Here is a 17764-nt window from a genome sequence, read left to right on the forward strand (position 1 = left end):
AATTTCCGCCCCGCCAGCTGGCGGAAACGGCCTTTGTTGCCCCGCCAGCTGGCGCGGAAATGACATCTCCGGGCGGCGCATGCGCGGGAGCGTCAGCGGCCGCTGACAGTTTCCCACGCATGCGCAGTGGAGGGAGTCTCTTCCGCCTCCGCCATGGTGGAGACCGTGGCGGAGGCGGAAGGGAAAGAGTGCCCCCACGGCACAGGCCCGCCCACGGATCGGTGGGCCCCGATCGCGGGCCAGGCCACCGTGGGGGCACCCCCCGGGGCCAGATCGCTCCGCGCCCCCCCCAGGACCCCGGAGCCCACCCACGCCGCCTTGTACCACCTTTCAAAAGGTGGTTTAATCCACGCCGGCGGGACAGGCAATTTATCGGCGGGACTTCGGCCCATTCGGGCCGGAGAATCCAGCGGGGGGGGTGCCTGCCAACTGGCGGGGCCCGATTCCCGCCCCCCGCCGAATATCCGGTACCGGAAACTTCGGCAACCGGCGGGGGCGGGATTCATGGCAGCCCCCAGCGATTCTCCAACCCGGCGGGGAGGTCGGAGAATGACGCCCCTGTTCTTTAGTTTCATTCCTAGTTCCTGATATTTCACAAACAGGTCCTCTTTCCTAATCTTGCCTATGTTGTTTGTCCCAATGTGGACCACAACAACTGGATCCTCCCCCTCCCTCTCTAATATCCTTTCAAACAGGTTAGAGATGTCCCTCACCCTGGCACCAGGCAGGCAACATACCATGCGGGACTCCCAGTCCATCCATGCTATCAGTTCCTCTAATTATAGAATCCCCTACCACTATCAGTTTTCTTTTTGCTACCCCCCACTTGAATGGCCTCCTGTACCATGGTGCAGTGGTCAGTTTGCTCATCCTCCCTATAGTTCTTTTCCTCATCCAGCCCCACACCTCTCCCTATCTCTGTAACCTCCTCCAGCCTCACACCCCTCCCGAGTGTTGCCAATTTAATGGAATACTATCCCACAAGCATCACCAATAATGTTGCTCTTTAGAGTCGCCAATATGATACTGAGGCTCTTTTTATGCTATGATGTTATGTCCCAACAGCGTCACCAATATTGTGGGTGTTTCTGTTTCTCTTACTGAACCACAAGGCTTCCCGTATATCGGTCAAATAACCACACAACCAGTCAGTCAGTTGAAGTTCAAAGATGGTTTATTTACACACAAGGGTCACTGCAACATGCAATCACAATACACTACGAGTTAAACTACACCTATCAGCTACAATAACCTACACTTAACTTCAGGCAACCGGCACTGTGCAAGTGGATAAGGCCTTTATCTTGATCTCAAGTGGCTGGTTTGAAGAAGTGGCTCTGTCTCTGCTGGGCTCACCCATCAGGTAGCGATCGTTGGTCTTGAACTTGGCTGTCTGGTCGTTATGCTGCAGTTGGGTTGGCACAGGCCGGATTCAAAGGAGGCTGGCACAGGCCGGGTCCAAAAGAGGCAGAACACATGGCTGTGTCCCCTTTTATCCCGCTGGGATTTCACGCTCTTTGGGGCGGTCCTTAATCTTGGACCCAATAGTTCGACAGGGCTCCGATCACTGCCTTCGATTTCGGCCAATGAAGGGGCGGGTGCCTTGGTGGCTGGACTGGTCCTTAACGGTCATTGACCTTGGCAGTTGGGCTCTCTGAGTAAAGGGAGTGGCGCCAATCAGTCTGTGGCTGTATCGGTTTCTTGAGTGCAGTCCTATTGGGCGTCATTCTCCGACCCCCCAGCGGGTCGGAGAATGGCCGTTGGCCGCCGTGAATTACGCCCCCACCGCTCACCGAAGTCTCCGAAGGGAGAAAAGTCGGCGGGGCGTCAATGGCGCCGCAGACCTCGGAGAATGGCACGGGTGTGCGCAAGGCAATCAATTTTGGGCCTGCCGATATTCTCCCGTCCGGATGGGCCGAAGTCCCGTCGACGTGATGACCGGTCACGTCGGCGTAAATCAAACCTCCTTTCAATCGGCGTCAACCAGTGCTCAAGGTTCACGCCGACCAGCGTGGAGGTGGGTGACGGCCTGGGGGGTTGGCCGCTGGAGAGGCGATGGCGTGGCCGCAGCCTGAATGTGTGGGGGAGAGGTGTGTGTAGGGTTTTGTGTGTGTGTGCGCGGCGGGGGGGGGGGGGGGGGGGAGGGTGGTGGTTAGAGTGGGCTGGGCTCCCAGGGAGTGCCGGGTGGGGGGTTGCGTGCCGGGGAGGGAGGATGGGGGGGTCCGTGCCGGGGAGGGCCGGGGAGGGAGGATGGGGGGGCCGGGCCGGGGAGGAGGATGGGGGGGTCCGTGCCGGGGAGGGAGGATGGGGGGGTCCGTGCCGGGGAGGAGGATGGGGGGGTCCGTGCCGGGGAGGTGGATTGGGGGTCTGTGCCGGGGAGGAGGATGGGGGGTCCATGCCGGGGAGGGGGATGGGGGTTCCGTGCCAGGGAGGGGGATGGGGGGACGGGATCCGTGCCGGGGAGGAGGAGGGGGGGGTCCGTGCCGGGGAGGAGGGTGGGGGGGTCCGTGCCGGGGAGGAGGATGGGGTGTCCGTGCCGGGGAGGGAGGAAGGGGGGGTCCGTGCCGGGGAGGGGGGGGGTGCGAGGGCAAGTGAGTTGGTCCACCTGGCCAGGTGCCAGCCTCGAACAGTTGGACCCATGCGGTCCAGGCCACCTGGCTGGGGGGAGGAGGGGGTATGGGCAATGATGACATGTCGTCGTTCCCCTCCCCCCAAACCAGGCCGTCATGTTTTCCGATCAGCCAGCGATGTTGGCCACCGTGGCGGCAGCCGCTAATGTCCATGTTGCCCTGGATGAGGAGGAGGAGCGTGCCAGAGAGGCGGCGCAGGCTGCCGCAGAGGGGCAGGCGGCAGCCGCCCGGGCTGGAGGGACACCTGACCGACAGGACGAGGAGGGGGAGGAGGACGTCGCGGCCCCACGGCAACGGAGGCACCCGAGGGCGCCCCGTGTGTACCGGCCCCGGCAGTCATACCAGGACCTCACGGACCGGGAATGCAGGAGGAGACTCCGGATGAGCCGGGAAACCGTTGTCATGATATTCAAACACACACATCATGATGGACACACCAACAGGCAAATCAGAGCACACAACACCACAACCAATCACAGACAAGAACACCAACCACATAAAAAGCACGAGCACGACACCTGGTAGTCAGTAGGTCTGGGGATAAAGAAACAGAGAAGAGCTGTTACAACATCACAAGCAGGGAACCCCCACGTGCAGAGTGCAAAGACAAAACTGTACATAGTAAGTTTAAATAAAATAGCGTTGTACCATATACAACCGTGTTGGCTCATCTGTGTGTCAGAACACCCAACACCACATGGTACAGGAGTGAATCGATACCTGCCTACTAACCTGCCATTCTGGACATGGACCACACCGACGGACCGCAGCCGTTGCAGGTCGCGGGGAACCTAGGTACCAATTGGAAGCTCTTCAGGCAGCGATTTGACCTGTACATCCGTGCCACCGAAAAACAGAGTGCCTCGGATGAAACGAAGATTGCAATGCTCCTCTTCTACGCAGGTCAGCACGCCACCGACGTCTTCAACTCACTGGTGTTCGAAGAGGGCGAAAACCAGTCCAAATATGACACGGTCATCCTCAAGCTGGACCAGCACTTTCAAGTTGAAGTAAATGAAAGTTTTGAAAGATACCTCTTTCAGCAACGCCTGCAAGGTAAGGAGGAGCTTTTTCAACCCTTCTTGACGCACCTCCGGATTCTAGCGCAGTCCTGCGGTTACGGCACCATCACAGAGTCCATGATCAGGGACCAGATTGTTTTTGGCGTTGCCTCTAGTGGCCTACGCCAGCAGCTTCTTAAAATAAAAAGCCTCACCTTAGCGTCTGCTGTGGAAGCCTGTATCCTCCACGAAAATGCTACCTGCCGTTTTGCCCGATTTCAGGCGTCCGAGTTGGCACGGAGGGGGTCCCCAGCCGTCGAATCGGCAAGCCAGGCCACCCACGACGTCGAACGCATCCAGGCCGTCGATTACTTCCCGACCCACGGCCCGGACGACAGCGGCCGCTTCCCGCGCTTTTCGCGGTCTCCTGCGCAGGTGCGCGCCAAAAATAACGGCCACAACGAGGGACGCACTGCGCAGGCGCGCCCACCGCAAGATCGCACTGCGCATGCGCAGTGGCGCAACGAACGCCGTGACGTCATGACGTGCGGCAATTGTGGAGCTCTACATTTAAAAGGGCAATGTCCTGCAAAAAACCGACAGTGCCTCAGATGTGGCAAGATGGGCCACTACGCAGCCCACTGTCGTTCGGCTCAACCCATGGATCCGGCGCATCCTCGACAATCTCGCAGACAAGTCAGGACCGTCCAGCCCACGCATCAAGACTTCCAGTTAAGTGATGCAGATGACCAGGATGCCTTCCGCGTTTCCGTCATCGATGTCAACAAGGTCAATGCCATCAATCCAGCCGATGAGTGGTGTGCCACCCTGACGGTCAACCGATCGCGCGTCGCCTTCCATCTGGACACCGGCGCATCCGCCAACCTGATTGCATATTCTGCAGTCCAGGCCATGAAGGTCAAACCACCCATCACGCCATCCCGGCTCAAGATGGTTGACTATAACGGGAACGTCATCCCGTCCATAGGATCTTGCCAGCTACAGGTGACTCACAAGATGCACACGGCCACACTCCCCTTCGAAGTTGTCGGCTCATCAAAGGACTCGTTACTGGGCGCACAGGCGTGTAAGGTCCTTCACCTGGTACAGCGCATTATGTCTCTCTCTCCAGATGAGATATCCGACTTCCCGGATGCTGAGTTCCACGCAAATCTCCATTCCCTCCTTGCTCACAACCAGGAGGTTTTTGAAGGCATGGGGACATTGCCATACACGTACAAGATTCGACTCAGACCGGACGCCATCCCTCTCGTTCACGCACCTCGCAGGGTTCCTGCGCCACTCAAAGACCGCCTCAAGGTACAACTGCAGGTTCTTCAGGACCAAGGGGTCCTATCCAGGGTCACGGAGCCCACGCCATGGGTCAGCTCCATGGTCTGTGTAAAGAAGCCCTCTGGCGAGCTCCGTATATGTATAGATCCTAAAGATCTGAATAACAACATCATGCGGGAACACTATCCCATCCCGAAACGAGAGGACCTCACCAGCGAGATGGCGCGAGCCAAAATATTCACCAAATTGGATGCGTCCAAAGGATTTTGGCAGATCCAACTGGACCCGGCCAGCCGAAGACTATGCACATTCAACACCCCTTTTGGCAGATTCTGCTACAACCGGATGCCATTCGGCATCATTTCAGCATCTGAAGTTTTCCACCGCATTATGGAGCAGATGATGGAAGGCATCGAAGGGGTACGTGTATATGTGGACGATATCATCATTTGGTCCACCACTCTGCAGGAACACATGCATCGTCTACGACGTGTCTTCACCCGCATACGACAAAATGGCCTGCGTCTCAACCGTGCGAAGTGTGCCTTCGGCCAGACGGAGCTGAAATTCCTCGGGGACCACATCTCAAGGTCAGGGGTCCGTCCCGATGCAGACAAGGTTAGCGCCATCACAGCCATGCCACGACCGGCTGACAAGAAGGCTGTCCTAAGATTCCTGGGCATGGTCAACTTCCTTGGGAAGTTCATTCCCAACCTGGCTTCTCATACAACAAATATGCGCCATCTCGTAAAAAAATCGACAGAATTCAACTGGCACCAATCGCATCAGCGGGAATGGGAGGAGCTCAAGCACAAACTGGTCACGGCACCAGTGCTGGCCTTCTTTGACACGACTCGCCCTACAAAGATCTCAACAGACGCCAGCCAATCTGGTATTGGAGCGGTACTCCTGCAAAAAGACAGCACGTCGTCATGGGCCCCGGTTGCATATGCCTCACGAGCCATGACCCCTACTGAACAGCGCTACGCGCAAATCGAAAAAGAATGCCTGGGCTTGTTAACTGGACTGGACAAGTTCCACGACTATGTGTATGGCCTGCCACGATTTACGGTCGAAACTGACCACCGCCCCCTGGTCAACATCATTAACAAAGACCTGAACGACATGACTCCTCGCCTCCAGCGCATCTTACTTAAACTCAGGAGGTACGATTTCGAACTGATCTACACTCCGGGGAAGGATCTCATCGTGGCGGACACTCTTTCCCGAGCAGTGAGCACACCACCAGATGCGGAGGGGTTCGTGCGTCAAATTGAGGCACACGTAACTCTGACAGCAGCAAATCTGCCAGCTGATGATCCTAGTCTGGCCCACATACGCGCAGAGACGGCGACTGACCCCCTTCTGCAGCGAGTGATGCGCCACATGACGGAAGGGTGGCTCAAAGGGCAGTGCCCCCAGTTTTATAATGTGTGAGATGATCTTACCAACATAGACGGGGTCCTTATGAAATCAGACAGGATCGTTATTCCGCACAGCGTGCGCCAGATGATTCTTCATCAACTACACGAAGGCCACTTGGGCGTCGAAAAATGCAGACGAAGGGCCCGGGTGGCGGTATATTGGCCGGGTATTAATGAAGACATAGCCAACATGGTGCTCAACTGCACAACCTGTCAGAGGTTTCAGCCGGCGCAACCTCCGGAAACACTTCTACCACACGAGATGGTGACGTCCCCCTGGGCGAAGGTGGGTGTTGACCTATTTCACGCGCTCGGCAGAGATTACATCGTTATTATAGACTACTTCTCAAACTACCCGGAAGTCAAGGCTCTCCATGATCTGACGTCGTCCGCAGTCATTGGGGCCTGCAAGGAAACATTTGCTCGCTATGGCATTCCAAGGACTGTCATGTCAGACAATGGACCCTGCTTCGCCAGCCGTGAATGGTCGTCCTTTGCCGCAGCATATGGTTTCACTCATGTGACATCCAGCCCTCTACATCCACAATCGAACGGGAAGGCTGAAAAGGGTGTCCACATCGCCAAGCGGCTCCTGTGCAAGGCGGCTGCTGCCGGATCGGACTTTAACCTTGCCTTGCTGGCCTATCGATCGGCCCCGCTATCCACGGGTCTCTCGCCAGCGCAGCTACTAATGGGTCGCTCCCTCAGGACGACGGTACCTTCCATCCTGGCACCAACAACAGACCATGAGGCGGTTCTTCGGAACATGCAAATGCAGCGTGATCGCCAGAAAAGTCGGTACGACACACGAGCGACGGACCTGCCCCCCCTGTCCTCCGGAGACAAAGTACGCGTCCATCAACCGTATGGTGGCTGGTCAGCACCGGCCGAAGTCCTCCGACAAGTGGCTCCCCGCTCGTTCCTGGTTCGCATGCCGGATGGTTCAGTGCGTCGCCGCAATCGGCGCGCCCTTCGCCGACTTCCACGCTCACAGCCACACAGTACGCACACGCCAGATCCTCAACAGGCTTCCGAGGATGACTTTGTGGAGCTGCCGCACATCACGCCCTTTCCATCGCCACCCATGGCCATGCCTGCACAGCAGCCGGTGGTTCTTGATCCACCCTTGAGGCGATCAACCCGAACTCGTCGCAAGCCCATTAGACTGGACTTATAATACCGTTCATATGTTTAACAAGTTGCACAATTTTACATGATAACCTGTTGTTGTTTATCGTTCCAGATGTCGTCTGACTGGACAACTGTTCAAGTTTTTTTTTCTTCTTCTCTCGTTCGCATTTCTGTTATGTTATGGTACAACTGGATTCATGTGACGCACTCGACATCGCCCCATGTACATAGTTCCGTCATATGCACATGCTGCACACGACACACACACACTCTTAGATGCACTCACGACACGATCATATTTATTACCACGTAGGCACATATCTTTGTAAAAAGGGGGGATGTCATGATATTCAAACACACACATCCTGATGGACACACCAACAGGCAAATCAGAGCACACAACACCACAACCAATCACAGACAAGAACACCAACCACATAAAAAGCACGAGCACGACACCTGGTGGTCAGTAGGTCTGGGGACAAAGAAACAGGGAAGAGCTGTTACAACATCACAAGCAGGGAACCCCCACGTGCAGAGTGCAAAGACAAAACTGTACATAGTAAGTTTAAATAAAATAGCGTTGTACCATATACAACCGTGTTGGCTCATCTGTGTGTCAGAACACCCAACACCACAACCGTGGCACACATCTGCCACATGCTGGCACACCTGTCACTGCGTGGCACAGGCGGGGGACACCCTCTCCCCGTGTCCGTCAAGGTTACGGTGGCCCTGAACTTTTATGCAACGGGGTCATTCCAGGCACCGAGTGGGGACCTGTCCGGCATATCGCAGACACCGGTGCACCGGTGCATCCAGGCACTGACAGATGCCCTATATGCCATGGCGCACCGCTACATCCGCTTCCCTGTGGATCGGGCCAGCCAAGATGCCCGGGCCGTGGGCTTCTCTGCTGTGGCCGGGTTCCCCATGGTCCAGGGCGCGATTGATGGGATGCACGTCGCCGTGCGGCCACCTGCAGATAACAGGGCCGTGTTCACCAATAGGAAGGGGACCTATTCGATGAACATACAGGTGGTCTGCGACCACCGCATGATGATCCTGCACGTCTGTGCCCGTTACCCGGGCAGTGTACACGACTCATACGTGTTGTCGCGGTCATACATCACCGGCATGTACGAGGGACGCCATCCCCGGCTGAGGGGCTGGTTGCTGGGCGACAGGGGCTACCCATTGCGATGGTAGCTGATGACGCCTATACGGAGGCCACGCAATGAGGCGGAGAACCGCTACAATGATGCCCATGTAGCGACAAGGGGAGTGACAGAGAGGTGCTTTGGCGTGCTGAAGATGCGTTTCAGGTGCCTGGACCTCTCTGGGGGCGCCCTCCAGTATCGGTCAGATAGGGTCGGCCGCATCATTGTGGTGTGCTGCGTCCTGCACAACATAGCCCAGCAGAGGGGCGATGTGCCGCAGGCAGAGGAGGGCGGAGTGGAGGAGCAGCAGGAAGAGGCGCAGTCCTCCCCAGATGAGGGGGATGGGGGCAATGGTCAGGGCAGACGGGCTAGACACAGGGGGGTGGCTGTCCACCGTTACCGGCTGGCCCAGCGGGTACGGGACAGACTGATAGCCGCCCGCTTCACTGACTAGATGGGCGTGGGAATCGGGTAGTATGGCCACAGACCGCACACCATGGCAACAGCCGACCACCCCCACCCCCCACCCATCCACCCACCCAGCACCCTCACCCCCCTCCCCAACCCCACCCACCCCACCCGCATGCACACCACCCCCCCCCCCCCCCCCCCCCATTGCCGATCCACCTGCGGCACAACGGCCGGGCTCACACAGTTGCGGGTGGACGCGTGTCTATTGCAGGCCGTGGAGGATGATGACAACCCGCTCTGCGATGAGCTCCTGGCTCCACATCGTTGGACTATGTCTGACCCATGGCCACAGTACCACCATCCACCCGGACCATCCCTGCATGCGGCTGTGACACTGCAGCGCACGGTCCCGTCCTCTGCCCGGGGGATGTTGATGGCGGCCCAGGGGGAAGGGGGCAGACTCACCTGGGGCTGAGGTAAGACCACCCCTCACACACACACTTGCGCTCAACGTACATGACACCCCCGCACGCTGTGGACAGAGCATAAAGGCAGTTTCTGTAGGTGTAACATTGACTTTAATAAGCAAAGGAGTTCATGCACGTGCCCTAGCCCCTAAAACTCATCTGTGCCCTGCACCCGTGCCAACTTACTCAGTGTCTAATTGTTTGGCCTTACAGACCCTATGACTACGTCTACATGGTTCCCCAGACGGTAGAGCAGAACTGGAGGTGGACTCCTGTGATTCCTGCCCTCTGACACGGGATCCCTTTGAAGGCCGTTTCCTGGGGCATCCTGGCCTAGATGGGCTAGGCTGCGGCCCGGGCGACTGGGATGGCGAGCTGCCAGCCTGTCCCGCCCGTTGCCCACCCGATGCACCTGGGACGGAAGGGGGGGAGTCCGAGGTGTCGTGGTGTTCCGGGACCTCCCCTACAGGGGGATCCGGGACGGACCACAGCACCTCCTCCTCCCTCGGGGTGCCCGATGGCCCCCGGCCTCTACATGGGTGGGGGATGCGAATGGACTGGCCATCCGACGCCCCCCCGACATCTGGCGCTGCCAGTCCTGGAGGCCCCTGCTGGTATCGACAAGGACCTGCAGGTTTGCAGCCATGGAGCTCAGGGAGTTGGCCATCACCGTCTGTGTCTGGGCGACGCCGGCTAGCACATGGGCAATGGCGCCGATGCCCTCAGCGATGGCCTGCTGAGACTGGGCCCTGGCCTGCTGCGACTGGGCCATGGCCTGCTGAGACTGGGCCATGGCCTGCTGATACTGAGGGGGTGTAGTACTGCGGGAGAGAAGTACTGAGGGAGTGTAGTACTGAGCGAGTGAAGTACTGAGGGAGTGTAGTACTGCGGGAGTGTAGTACTGAGGGAGTGTAGTACTGAGGGACTGAAGTACTGAGGGAATGTAGTACTGCGGGAGTGTAGTACTGAGGGAGTGTAGTACTGAGGGAGTGAAGTACTGAGGGAATGTAGTACTGCGGGAGTGTAGTACTGAGGGAGTGTAGTACTGAGCCAGTGTAGTACTGCCAGCCCACCCAGGGCAGCCTGTCCAATGTGCCCTCTCTCGCCAGCCCACCCAGGGCAGCCTGTCCAATGTGCCCACTTCGCCAGCCCACCTAGGGCAGCCTGTCCAATGTGCCCTCTCTCGCAAGCCCACCCAGGGCAGCCTGTCCAATGTGCCCTACCTCGCCAGCCCACCCAGGGCATCCTGTCCAATATGCCCTCTCTCGACAGCCCACCCAGGGCATCCTGTCCAACGTGCCCTACCTCGCCAGCCCACCTCGGGCAGGCTGTCCAATGTGCCCTCTCTCGCCAGCCCACCCAGGGCAGGCTGTCCAATGTGCCCGCTTCGCCAGCCCACCCAGGGCAGCCTGTCCAATGTGCCCGCTTCGCCAGCCCACCCAGGGCAGGCTGTCCAATGTGCCCTCTCTCGCCAGCCCACCCAGGGCAGCCTGTCCAATGTGCCCTCTCTCGCCAGCCCACCCAGGGCAGCCTGTCCAATGTGCCCGCTTCGCCAGCCCACCCAGGGCAGCCTGTAAAATGTGCCCTCTCTCGCCAGCCCACCCAGGGCAGCCTGTCCAATGTGCCCTCTCTCGACAGCCCACCCAGGGCATCCTGTCCAACGTGCCCTACCTCGCAAGCCCACCTCGGGCAGGCTGTCCAATGTGCCCTCTCTCGCCAGCCCACCCAGGGCAGGCTGTCCAATGTGCCCGCTTCGCCAGCCCACCCAGGGCAGCCTGTCCAATGTGCCCGCTTTGCCAGCCCACCCAGGGCAGGCTGTCCAATGTGCCCTCTCTCGCCAGCCCACCCAGGGCAGCCTGTCCATTGTGCCCTCTCTCGCCAGCCCACCCAGGGCAGCCTGTCCAATGTGCCCTCTCTCGCCAGCCCACCCAGGGCAGCCTGTCCAATGTGCCCGCTTCGCCAGCCCACCCAGGGCAGCCTGTCCAATGTGCCCTCTCTCGCCAGCCCACCCAGGGCAGCCTGTCCAATGTGCCCTCTCTCGCCAGCCCACCCAGGGCAGCCTGTCCAATATGCCCCCCTCGCCAGCCCACCCAGGGCAGCCTGTCCAATGTGCCCGCTTCGCCAGCCCACCCAGGGCAGCCTGTCCAATATGCCCCCCTCGCCAGCCCACCCAGGGCAGGCTGTCCAATGTGCCCTCTCTCGCCAGCCCACCCAGAGCAGCCTGTCCAATGTGCCCTCTCTCACCAGCCCACCCAGGGCAGCCTGTCCAATGTGCCCTCTCTCACCAGCCCACCCAGGGCAGGCTGTCCAATGTGCCCTCTCTCACCAGCCCACCCAGGGCAGCCTGTCCAATGTGCCCGCTTCGCCAGCCCACCCAGGGCAGCCTGTCCAATGTGCCCGCTTCGCCAGCCCACCCAGGGCAGCCTGTCCAATGTGCCCGCTTCGCCAGCCCACCCAGGGCAGCCTGTCCAATGTGCCCGCTTCGCCAGCCCACCCAGGGCAGCCTGTCCAATGTGCCCGCTTCGCCAGCCCACCCAGGGCAGCCTGTCCAATATGCCCTCTCTCGCCAGCCCACCCAGGGCAGCCTGTCCAATGTGCCCTCTCTCGCCAGCCCACCCAGGGCAGCCTGTCCAATGTGCCCGCTTCGCCAGCCCACCCAGGGCAGCCTGTCCAATATGCCCCCCTCGCCAGCCCACCCAGGCAGGCTATCAAGCTTCGCCATTGGTGTGCCTGACCAAATGTTGTGCGTTCACAAGCGACAACTGCGGACACTTTCCAAGAAGTCAAGTTCACCTAACCAGCTCTGTCCATTGGCTGCCTATTGCTCTTCCTCTGAAGACGTGTCGCAAACACACCCACGAAAAGTACAGGACACGCTGTAACTTTGAAAGGTCCTCAATTAAACCACACACAGCTGTTGGTATCTCTGAATATGAAACAGAACTGTGATGTGGCTGAAACCCAATGCCTTGTTTACTAAGGAGCAAAGCTTTGCCATGCCGGTTTGATATCGTATTTACACTCTGATGTGACTAAAAGGACAATTGTGGGAGATTATGTGGCCACCACAGCCACTAGAATCCCTATATTTCAGGGGTTGTGTGCAAAAATAAACATTTGTTTAACACACTTAACCCTTTGAGTCCTGGTCCAGTCAGGTGCGTTTTTCCCCTGGCTTCCTTTGATATTCCGTACAATTCATGGCTGGAAACCTTGGGCAATGTCCCCATGACGGCGTAAAAACGTTGGTGGTTCACTCCCGTTTCCTGCAAAAAATCAACAGCTTTTCAACTGCAGAAGGCTGGCAGGGACCCGGGGAGCTTCCCGCAGCTTTGGCTGCGGATACGGGCCGCCGCACGTCTGCTTTGGAGTCCACGCATGCGAACGGCGGTGGCCGCAAGCGGCCGCTTCGAGCGCCATGGCGGCATCGTACCGTGGACCAAGACCAAGAAACAAGGCCCCCTCCCCCCAATCGGCCGCGCGCCGCTGCAACGGAGCGGCCCGATCGCTGCCCCCGCCGCCCAGAAGATCCCCACCCCTGGTGCTTAATTCCCCCCGACCCCACCAGGGCAGCCGTGGACTGAGTCTGCAGTGGCCGCGCGAGAGTCCCGACCGGCCACACCAGATTATTTCCACACCGTCGGGAACTCGGCCAGCCGGGATCGGATTATCCCTGGGAGAGCCTCTGGCAATGGCCCCCCCAGCCGCGCAGCGTACTTCACGGAAAAGCGAATCTCCGGAGGCCGGGAGAATGGCCGGAGCGGCGTGGGACCCGATTCGGTCGGGAACATGGATTCTCCGCCCCCACGCCGAATGGGATTGTGGCGCGGGGCCTGCGGAGAAAACAGCCCCTCAACTGGGAGACAGAGAGCTTCAAATCCACTCCGAATATCTGAGCAGATATTCCAGGCTGGCACTTCCGATACAATACTGCGGAAGTGAAGTACTGAGGGAGTGTAGTACTGCGGGAGTGAAGATTTATGAATGAGTTCATAAATCAAAGATTGGTTTCTGACTTCTGGGGCGAAATTCTCCCCAAACGGCACGATGTCCGTCGACTGGCGCCCAAAATGGCGCCAATCAGACAGGCATCGCGCCGCCCCAAAGGTGCGGAATGCCCCGCATCTTTGGGGGCCGAGCCCCAACATTGAGGGGCTAGGTCGGCGCCGGACGAATTTCCGCCCCGCCAGCTGGCGGAAACGGCCTTTGTTGCCCCGCCAGCTGGTGCGGAAATGACATCCCCGGGCGGCGCATGCGCGGGAGCGTCAGCGGCCGCTGACAGTTTCCCACGCATGCGCAGTGGAGGGAGCCTCTTCCGCCTCCGCCATGGTGGAGACCTTTGCGGAGGCGGAAGGGAAAGAGTGCCCCCACGGCACAGGCCCGCCCACGGATCGGTGGGCCCCGATCGCGGGCCAGGCCACCGTGGGGGCACCCCCCGGGGTCAGATCACCTGGCCCCCCCCCAGGACCCCGGAGCCCGCCCAAGCCGCCTTGTCCCGCCGGTATGTAGGTACTCTAATTTACGCCGGCGGGACAGGCAATTTATCGGCGGGACTTCGGCCCATCTGGGCCGGAGAATCCAGCGGGGGGGCCCGCCAACTGGCGCAGCCCGATTCCCGCCCCCGCCGAATATCCGGTACCGGAGACTTCGGCAACTGGCGGGGGCGGGATTCACGGCGGCCAACGGCCATTCTCCGACCCGCTGGGGGGTCGGAGAATGACGCCCCAGTTTCCGCTGGTGAGGGATTGAAACTGGGGACATGAGAAATACTCAAGTGGTAAAGGTAAAGGTGATCTGATGGGAGACAATAAAGAGAATGTACCTCAGATTAAAAAAGAAATCCAGGAGGGTGGAAAAGAGATGAAAACATTGAACATAGAACATAGAACATAGAATGATACAGCGCAGTACAGGCCCTTCGGCCCACGATGTTGCACCGAAACAAAAGCCATCTAACCTACACTATGCCATTATCATCCATATGTTTATCCAATAAACTTTTAAATGCCCTCAATGTTGGCGAGTTCACTACTGTAGCAGGTAGGGCATTCCACGGCCTCACTACTGTTTGCGTAAAGAACCTACCTCTGACCTCTGTCCTATATCTTTTACCCCTCAGTTTAAAGCTATGTCCCCTCGTGCCAGCCATTTCCATCCGCGGGAGAAGGCTCTCACTGTCCACCCTATCTAACCCCCTGATCATTTCGTATGCCTCTATTAAGTCTCCTCTTAACCTTCTTCTCTCCAACGAAAACAACCTCAAGTCCATCAGCCTTTCCTCATAAGATTTTCCCTCCATACCAGGCAACATCCTGGTAAATCTCCTCTGCACCCGCTCCAAAGCCTCCACGTCCTTCCTATAATGCGGTGACCAGAACTGTACGCAATACTCCAAATGCGGCTGTACCAGAGTTCTGTACAGCTGCAACATGACCTCTCGACTCCGGAACTCAATCCCTCTACCAATAAAGGCCAACACTCCATAGGCCTTCTTCACAACCCTATCAACCTGGGTGGCAACTTTCAGGGATCTATGTACATGGACACCTAGATCCCTCTGCTCATCCACACTTCCAAGAACTTTTCCATTAGCCAAATATTCCGCATTCCTGTTATTCCTTCCAAAGTGAATCACCTCACACTTCTCTACATTAAACTCCATTTGCCACCTCTCAGCCCAGCTCTGCAGCTTATCTATATCCCTTTGTAACCTGCTACATCCTTCCACACTATCGACAACACCACCGACTTTAGTATCGTCTGCAAATTTACTCACCCACCCTTCTGCGCTTTCCTCTAGGTCATTGATAAAAATGACAAACAGCAACGGCCCCAGAACAGATCCTTGTGGTACTCCACTTGTAACTGAACTCCATTCTGAACATTTCCCATCAACCACCACCCTCTGTCTTCTTTCAGCTAGCCAATTTCTGATCCACATCTCTAAATCACCCTCAATCCCCAGCCTCCGTATTTTCTGCAATAGCCTACCGTGGGGAACCTTATCAAACGCTTTGCTGAAATCCATATACACCACATCAACTGCTCTACCCTCGTCTACCTGTTCAGTCACCTTCTCAAAGAACGCGATAAGGTTTGTGAGGCATGGCCTACCCTTCACAAAGCCATGCTGACTATCCCTGATCATATTATTCCTATCTAGATGATTATAAATCTTGTCTCTTATAATCCCCTCCAAGACTTTACCCACTACAGACGTGAGGCTCACTCGTCTATAGTTGCCGGGGTTGTCTCTGCTCCCCTTTTTGAACAAAGGGACCACATTTGCTATCCTCCAGTCCTCTGGCACTATTCCTGTAGCCAATGATGACATAAAAATCAAAGCCAAAGGTCCAGCAATATCTTCCCTGGCCTCCCAGAGAATCCTAGGATAAATCCCATCAGGACCCGGGGACTTATCTATTTTCAGCCTGTCCAGAATTGCCAACACCTCTTCCCTACGTACCTCAATGCCATCTATTCTAATAGCCTGGGTCTCAGCATTCTCCTCCACAACATTATCTTTTTCCTGAGTAAATACTGAAGAAAAATATTCATTTAATATCTCGCCTATCTCTTCAGACTCCACACACAACTTCCCATCCCTGTCCTTGACTGGTTCTACTCTTTCCCTAGTCATTCGCTTATTCCTGACATACCTATAGAAAGCTTTTGGGTTTTCCTTGATCCTACCTGCCAAATACTTCTCATGTCCCCTCCTTGCTCGTCTTAGCTCTCTCTTTAGATCCTTCCTCGCTACCTTGTAACTATCCATCGCCCCAACTGAAACTTCACACCTCATCTTCACATAGGCCTCCTTCTTCCTCTTAACAAGAGATTCCAATTCTTTGGTAAACCACGGTTCCCTCGCTCGACGCCTTCCTCCTTGCCTGACCGGTACATACTTATCAAGAACACGCAGTAGCTGATCCTTGAACAAGCTCCACTTATCCAGTGTGCCCAACACTTGCAGCCTACTTCTCCACCTTATGCCCCCCAAGTCACGTCTAATGGCATCATAATTGCCCTTCCCCCAGCTATAACTCTTGCCCTGCGGTGTATACTTATCCCTTTCTATCATTAACGTAAACGTCACCGAATTGTGGTCACTGTCCCCAAAGTGCTCTCCTACCTCCAAATCCAACACCTGGCCTGGTTCATTACCCAAAACCAAATCCAACGTGGCCTCGCCTCTTGTTGGCCTGTCAACATATTGTGTCAGGAAACCCTCCTGCACACACTGTACAAAAAACGACCCATCTAATGTACTCGAACTATATCTTTTCCAGTCAATATTTGGAAAGTTAAAGTCTCCCATAATAACTACCCTGTCACTTTCGCTCTTATCCAGGATCATCCTCGCCATCCTTTCCTCTACATCCCTAGAACTATTTGGAGGCCTATAGAAGACTCCCAACAGGGTGACCTCTCCTTTAATGTTTCTAACCTCAGCCCACACTAACTCGGAAGATGAGTCCCCATCTAGCATCCTCTCCGCCACCGTAATACTACTCTTGACCAGCAGCGCCACACCTCCCCCTCTTTTGCCTCCTTCTCTGAGCTTACTAAAACACCTAAACCCCGGAACCTGCAACATCCATTCCTGTCCCTGCTCAGAAAAAAGTTTCAAATGTTTTCACTGTAATAAACTAGGCCATGTAAAGTCACAGTGTTGGTGGTTGAAGAAAAGCACTGAGAAGGCTGATGTGGTAAAACAGGATAAGACAGTGGAATTTGTTTGAGTGGTAAAGGAAAGCCCAAAGGAAGCGAAGGAGGTGTAAACGATTGCACAGCCTGTTCAAGAGGTAATTGTTAAGAAGGTGCCAGATGTCTTTAAAGAATTTAATTGTACGGGTAAAGTTTACTCATGTGTATCAGGAGGAGCAGGTAAAGAAGTCACAATTTTAAGAGATACAGGGGCTAGTCAATCTGTAACGGTAAGAGATGAGGAATTAGGTAGTTTGGGAAGAATGTTGCCATAAAAGGTGGTGATATGTGGAATTCAGGGTGAGAGGAGTAGCGTTCCATTATATAAGGTAAGGTTGAAAAGTCCAGTGAAGAGTGGTGAAGTGGTAGTAGGAGTAATAGATAAACTATCTTGTCCAGGAATACAGTTTGTCTTGGGTAATGATATAGCTGGATCGCAGGTGGGAGTGATGCCTACTGTGGTTGATAAGCTAGTGGAAAATCAGACAACTGAAGGGTTGAAGGACGAATATCCTGGGATTTTTCCGGATTGTGTAGTAA

This window comes from Scyliorhinus torazame, chromosome 1, assembly GCF_047496885.1.
Source record: "Scyliorhinus torazame isolate Kashiwa2021f chromosome 1, sScyTor2.1, whole genome shotgun sequence".
Lineage (NCBI taxonomy): Eukaryota > Metazoa > Chordata > Chondrichthyes > Carcharhiniformes > Scyliorhinidae > Scyliorhinus > Scyliorhinus torazame.